General features: G+C 44.5%; 1 non-coding gene across 1 annotated transcript; it reads right to left on the reverse strand.

Annotated features, from left to right (window-relative positions):
- Positions 1 to 1,668: 1,668 nt before the first annotated feature.
- On the reverse strand, positions 1,669 to 1,742 carry TRNAL-UAG (transfer RNA leucine (anticodon UAG)). The gene has a single exon. It is a non-coding gene; the product is annotated as a tRNA-Leu (tRNA).
- Positions 1,743 to 7,710: the final 5,968 nt, after the last annotated feature.

A 7,710-nucleotide genomic window follows, 5' to 3' on the forward strand; every position in this document is an offset into this window, starting at 1 on the left:
AAGATGGGGAGTGGAGGTTAGTTCAGGTCCTCTGAGAAGCAGACACCAAGATGGGATTAAATGTGTGGACTTCATTAAGTAAATGCCTATGGAGAAGAAATAAGGAGGGAACTGGACAAGCCAAGGGAAGGTGTCATCCCAGGGCAGGTCTGGCTCCAGAGAAGGAGAAAGAAAGAAGGTGGAGGGAAGCACCCTAGTCTGGCCTGCCTTGCAGTCTAAGGAAGGTTCAGACAAGCCTTTGAAAGTCCTTGGGCAAAATTGGCTGACAAAGGGGTGCCTTGTCTTTTAGGAATGAGTCTGCCTTAGCATCCTGGTCACATGCAGTCAGTGGTGGGGGGCAGCTCAGGGAAGCATGGCTTTGGTGCAGAGGTGTCCATGGATCTCAATGCACGGCAGCCAGGGACCTCGGACAGTGACTGAGGCACAATCAGTACTGGGAGGTTATTCTCTCGGCCACCGTGGAAGGAGACAGAGAGAAAGACGGATCAGAGGGCAGAAGCTGAGATGCGCCTTGGTGGAGGGAGCTGTGGGCTGAAAGAATGCAGAGCAGTAAAACGAATGAGAATGTAAAACTTGTTGGAAATTACAAGTTATCATCTCATTATTATTTCTGCAAAAATACAAGTTATAGACTGGGAATTCTTTTTCTTATTTTTGGCCACCTGGGCTGTACGCCTCCCAGCGTGACTGAGTCTAGGACCAGTTCCAGTATCCACCAAATCATTTGCTAAAATATGGTGCCTACGATGTAACAGATGTGGTTCTAAGTGCCTTATAACAAATGAGTCATTTAGTCCTCACAACAAACATTTGATCTGGGTATGATTGTAATGATCCTTTTACAGATGAGGAACTGGAGGCACAGAGAAGTTGAGTAACTTGCCCAAAGTCACAGCCAGGAAGTGGAGGAGCTGGGATTTGTACCCCAGAGTCTATGGCACATGGCCACCCACCCCTGGCCATCACCATATCTCTCGTCCCTTCTTCCCATGCCTCACCTCTGCTCAGGGGTCCTGCAGCATGCAGTCATGTCCCTCGCTGATCCCCAACTCTCCCGCACCCTCCTCTAGCACATAGCACAGGCCAGTCTAGGTGCTCACTATGTATCTGCCAATTCTGGGTTTGGACCATCTTCTGAAGCATTTGTACCCTGTAATCCCAAACTCTGCTCAGTTATTTGGGGCTTGCCTAGCTCAACACTGGCTCTTAACTAGGATTGAGCTTCATTTTGGGTTAGGAGGAAAAATGTCTCCATAGAGGGACATGGCACAATCTTCAGTGTCACCTCAACCAGTATCCCACAGCCTTCTGAAGGTCTAACTGCTTCTTCTCATGCCCCTATCTTTACTTTTTCCAAGCTCTTAGTAAAGTCTTCAGCCTTCTGCTTCAATGTAAGATTAAATGCTACACATGTGCCTGCACACCTAGTCACTGCCAGGTGGGGCCCCAGGCACATGGGAGGGTCCACACTTGCTAAGACTGTCCTCATGCCCAAGAGACTGCAACATTAAAGAGCAGATAAAAAACACCATGACAGATTGAGAGAAAAGCTGTATAGTTTAAAACTTTAAACAGGGAAAAGTTTTGTATTTTAGAAAATTTCAAATTTTATTTTATTTTTTAATTTCTGGGGGGGGAGGTAATTATGTTTTTATTTATTTACTTTAATGGAGGTACTGGGGATTGAACCCAGGACCTTCTGCATGCTAAGTGCACACTCTACCACTGAGCTATACCATTCCCCCAATATTTTAGACTCTTTAACAGTGCTTTTCCCCCTGGTTTTTAACAAGGGGGCCCCACACTTTTATTTTGCAACAGGCCCCACACGTGATGCAGCCAGCCCCGTGTTCACCCCCCAGGCAGTACGGGACTTCTCACTGAAACTCAGCCCAGGGGATTTGGGCCGAGAAGGGCCAAAGGACTGGGGCTTCCAGGACTGCAATGAAAGGGGCACTTCAGCATTCCATCCTCAGTCTTCAAGTCCCCCGCCCCTCCCTGCCTACCTTGGTGGGCCCTGGCAGCATCTGGCCTCCCCCGTGCTCCCCCAGCCTTTCCTGAGTTCCTGCCCCGCTTGCCCCTCCACTGACTTTCTGCCTTTGCCCTCCTAATGGGAGGCGCCTGTGGTGCTCTCTGCCTCTCTCTTTCCCTAACTGACTGGGTCCCCAGCTTGGCTCTTACCTGCTCCTCTGGTGGAAGGTGACTTCCAAAGGCCATTTCCCAGCCATCCTCTCTCAGCAGCTCCTGGTCCCCACTTACAAAGCCAGCCAATTAAGCAAATCTTCCTTGGATGCACATGCAAGTCCCTCTGTGCTTCTCAGTACAGACTGTCATCCCCAACTCAACGTGTTAAAAATGGAAGCTACTCATCTTCCCCCCTCAAGTCACTCTTTCCTCTGACTTTTCTATTTCCAGCCGTGACATTCTCATCCTTACAGTCATCCAGGATTGAAACTCCCCAATTGTCTTTTCTTCTTCTCTTTCCTTCACCTCCAACTTCCATGAGAGCTCAAATCTTGTCATTCCTCCCTTAAAAATATGTCTTGTGTTTGTTTCTTCCTGTCAGTTTCCATTTCCAGTGGTGTAGTTCAGACTTTAATCAACTCATATTAGACAAGAGCTTCCAACTGACCTCTGTAGCTTGCATCTCTTCCTCTGCTAATTATTTGTGTGCAAGGCTCTAGGAATAAGTTTATTAAAAACTGTTCTGTTGGTGGTGTCATTCTGTTACTCAAGATTTTTCAGTGGTTGCCTATCCATGAGCCTAGTACACTTCTCTCATTTATTAGTCATAAGAACTGGTCATGTCTGATATGGTCATGTCACTTCTCTACTGAAACTTCTATGGCTTTCCATTGCTCAGAATAAACCCTAACATGACCTGGATACACACAGACTCACTTTGCCTAGGTAATTCCTAATCTCTTTTCTGAGCTCAACCTCCTTGCCATAAAGGGTTAGAAGTACTTCATACTTCTCTTTTGAAACCCTTACCACTGTTGTGATTTCACGGTGCAATCAAAGATTCCATGTTACCCTTTCCTACTAGAATACAAGCTTCATAAGGGTGAAAACTGGGTTGATCTTGTTCAGACAGACCTTTCCCCTTGCCTGATGAATAATAGACCTTCCATAAATATTTGTTGGATGGATGAATGAACGACCACTTACTGAACACCAGGATCTCTGCTAAGTGATTCATCTCATTGAATCCTCACAACACTTGTTTGGTATTATTTTCACTCTGCAGAAACCTGAAATGCCAAACGTCACAGGCATTATAGACAAGAGGCCATCCTGCACCCTGGCTAAACAGGTCTCCACCACTGCCAAACACACCTTGCACTTTCTCAGCTCTCTGCCTTTCTGGCTTTGCGTCCACCTGAAATACCCCTTCTCCCTTCACCTGCTGAAATCCTAGCCACCTTTTAAGGTCTCACCTTAAAAGGGGCTCCTGCTACCTTCTCACCTGGACTTAAATATATACAATGGATTGGAACGTGGGCTCTGGAATCAGACAGACTTGGATTTGAATTCTAACTACTCCCCCACTTACAAGCTGGTGACTTTGAGCGTGTTACTTAAGCTCAGTTCTCTTGTCTTCAATGCAGTGGTATTAAGTACCTCACTCAGGAAGTGTAAATGAGATCAGGTGTCTGGAGGGTTTCATCTGGAGCCTGGTTTATAGAAGGAGTTAAAGGATGGCTAGCCTTTCTTTTCATCTTCCTCTCATTTCTCCTTCTCTTTCTTGTCCTCTCCTCTTCCTTCTCCTCCAAAATCTGCTCTCATTCCTAGCCTCATTCCGTGGACTCACACCTACCAGACCTGCCCACACCATCCTGGAATTCACTGTATTTCCTTCTAACATCAGTATTGACTGTTGGCGAAATCTACCATCAATCATTGGTAGAACAGTCCATGTGGCACATCTACGTATGTCCCCTGAATATTTGCCGGGTGATAGTGGAGAGATACACATTTTTTTGTTTTTATTGAGTTATAGTCATTTTACAATGTTGTGTCAATTTCCAGTGTAGAGCACAATTTTTCATTATACAGTTATACATGAACATACATATTTCAGTTATACATGAACATACATATATTCATTGTCACATTCTTTTTTGCTGTGAGCTACCACAAGATCTTGTATATATTTCCCTATGCTATACAGTATAATCTTGTTTATCTATTCTGTATATACCTGTCAGTACCTACAAATTTCAAACTCTCAGTCTGTCCCTTCCCACCCGCACCCCCAACAACCACAAGTTTGTGTTCTATGTCTATGAGTCTGTTTCTGTTTTGTATTTATGCTAATTTTTTTTTTTTTTAGATTCCACATATGAGTGATCTCATATGGTATTTTTCTTTCTCTTTCCGCTTACTTCACTTAGAATGACATTCTCCAGGGACACCCACTTTGCTGCAAATGGTGTTATGTTGTCATTTTTTATAGCTGAATAGTATTCCATTGTATAAATATACCACATCTTCCTTATCCAGTCCCTCTCATTTAGATACACAGTTTTCATCCTTCTCTCCACCTCAGATCTTTGAGTTCTTTTGCCCTGGAACTTTACAAAAGGTCTGAATTCAGACTCATTCAGACCCAGCTCCTGAGGGCCCAAATTCCCTGGGAGGAGAACAGCCAGCGTAAGTTAAGTATAAAAGAATTTGGAACTTGGTTTTCTACATACTCCAATTACCCAAGGCAGAGCTCAGAGGAGGCTCCCTGGAGGAGTCTCTATTTCCTCTATTTGGTCAAAAGGATCACAGCCATTAAGAAGTGAATTTAACATTCATTATTTTCCCCAGACCCCTAAGTTCTACTTAACCCTTTGGTCAACCCTATAAACTCAGACAGACCCAGCATTGAACATGACATTCCACCGGCTCCAACAGGTGATGTGGCTAATTCAGCAAGGAAGCTGAGTGCATTTTTTTTGGCTTTTCAGGGGATTAATATAAGCAGCCAAGGGGAAAACTAATTAATGATAAAGCATTACTTCAGCCCCCAATACCTGCAGTGCATATTTCCAAAGCACTTTGGACGATGAGAGGTGTTATTTAAGGGAATAAATAGCAACGTTTACAGGCTTTGCCTGGAGAGTGTGATCAGCTTTGTATAATGCCCTGAAACTGTTCTCAGCGTGGAAGCCCACGCTGGGGAGCAGCCTCCCAGAGAGCCCGAGGGTAGGCTTTGCTGGAGCTTGGGGCCCCTGATGGGTAGAGCTGAGTCCCAGGCATCTGCTCAGAAGAACTTCCAGGAGTACCACTGGCCCAGACTGACTCCCTTTGGGCCTGCTGCTGGACCCAAATCCACTCCCCTACAAAGGAGGTATGTTTTAGGACTTCTTTCGTCATTAATGCTACAGAGAGAATTAATCAACTAGTTTTCTTCGATGGCGAAATAGAAGTTTGGACTGAAAGAAGGGATCTGAAGGATGAAGTGGTAGCAAGGGAAGAGGGTCCAACTCGATGGGCCTAGTGAAGAATTGCTTTGGTAGATGGAGAGAAAGCAAGAGGGAGGAGATGGAGTCTACTGCAATCTTGGTTTCCATATCCTATGATTTGCCTTCTGGAATCAGCCTCCTCACCCAGCGTTCTCTTTTCTCCATCCCAGCCTAGCCCTATCCTCCAGCTTCAATGATTTCCTGCCAAGTCCAACCATAATTCTTCTCTCCAATCTCAAAAATCACCCTGCCCCACCTCCCCAGTGAGTATCCTTTCTTGTCAAAAGATTTGAACCATTGAACAATTGAATGCAATGTTAAATTTTGTTCTGCTCAGGATAGGGGCATATCCAGGCACCTTGAAGGATCCTCAGGACCACCAGAGGTCTGCTTACGAGGAACCAAGAGGTTTCTAACCAGAAGACTTCACTCTAAAGAAAAGAAAGTCAAGGGGAGATGACTTTTGGAATCATAAGAGCAGAACAATTCTGAATTCGGACCTGCATCTGCCCTTGGAATCCATGCCCCAACTCTGGGGGATGGATCCTGCTGTAAAGGAAGAAGTCAGAATGATGATAATGATCATGATCATGAAATGCACCCTCACTAGTATCTGCACTGGCCTTAGAGAGGTATAGGCAGCTGGTAGCAAGTTTCTATAGCATGGGATGGGCGGGGCAGAGGGGATTCCTGCAATGAGCCAATAGCAGCTGCAGTAGTGGCCTTCAGTTTGAGTCAACACAACTTGACCCCAAGAGAAGCTTTAGAAGAAGGCTATGAAGAAAATGCTGTCCTACTACAGGGGGATTAAGAAGTCCAGCTTGTAGAAACCTTGTTAGGCTTCTGAGACATTCTCTGTAGCCTCCCAGGACCATGTAAGAGGTGTACGAACAGGGCTGGAATTCCCAAAGCGTGGGAAGGTTTAGAAGAGGACAAATCCTGATGCTCCTATTTCTCACTCCCTACACTGATGCGTCTTGACAAGTTAGGTATCTGACTTCAGAAGGAGGGTGGGCTTTACGAAACCTTGTAGCTTCTTCTGTTCACAACTCTATCTTTACAAAAAGATAATTTTTTTTCTAAGAAAGCTGATGGAAACTCTAGGCAAAGGCTCTAAAGGAAAAACAGGATATGTTTTCCCTTCACCCTAAAACTTTGCCCAACATTCACCAGCTTCATGATCCACTGTGACACCTTCTTGGCAAAACATTGAGAAGAATCAGCTTATGGTGCATAGCTTACCAAATGTTCAAACATTTTGTTTACCATAAAGTCATAATGCTTCCCAGAGAAGGAGTGGTGGGAGTAGGCACTCAATCATTACAGATAAAATTTGCTAATTCATTGCAGTTTCAATGATCTCAGTTCCTAAAATAGTGGGGTAGCTTTTAAAAATGAAACTCTTTTCAGTAGCTGGTGGTTTCTACGCACCATGAAGATGACGCCTGTTTTTGGGGATGATATCAGTTTTAAGTTTAGCCTCTGAATCACATTGTCTAATTAGACACCATTAACCTCAGCATCAAACTTTGCACTGTGGCTAGAAAACAATTTTTTAAAATATTTAGCTTCAGGTAGAGAAGCTTTCCTTCCTCCTACATTTTGGGATTCCCACAACTCAAGTTATCTGTGATGAGGTCATCCTAACCCTGTTTCTTCAGGGTTCCTGCCCCACTTTGAGGGGAGGGGAGAATTTCTTGCCCCCTATGTGTTAAGTGTGGTCCCCCAAGTCTGTCTCCCTGTTAAATGAAGGGAAGGGAGCAAACCACTGAAAGAGAGACTTATTCTGCTGATGCCACCTTTTGATGCTCAAATAGCTCTTAGTATCTCGAATGCCTTTCCACTTCCTTTTGAAACCTCATAGTCATGGTCATGATCCTGGTGCCCATCTCTTCTGTGCTCCCTAAACACTTGATTCATGTGTAATCAGTGGCAAAGCCAAAGGATAACTTGGGGGGACTGCAGCCTCACCTCCATCAGCCTCTCCAAACCCACCTCACATTTGAAAAAGACGCTTTTACTAGACAAAGACAATGGATATTTTATCACTGAGATATAAATTGCATCTTTATTAAATGTTACTTCATTGATCTGCTGCATAGCCTGTGAAATAAAACAAAACAGAGTTTCATGCAAATGAATCTTCAAAACAAGACTCATTTCTAACCAGATTCCCAACGTTTGGGCAAATCATCAGTTTTGTCCAATAAAGAAACTTCTCCTCTGGCATAACCCTTGACTCATTTAGGTGGCT

The sequence above is a fragment of the Vicugna pacos genome, chromosome 33, assembly GCF_048564905.1.
Source record: "Vicugna pacos chromosome 33, VicPac4, whole genome shotgun sequence".
NCBI classification, from domain to species: domain Eukaryota; kingdom Metazoa; phylum Chordata; class Mammalia; order Artiodactyla; family Camelidae; genus Vicugna; species Vicugna pacos.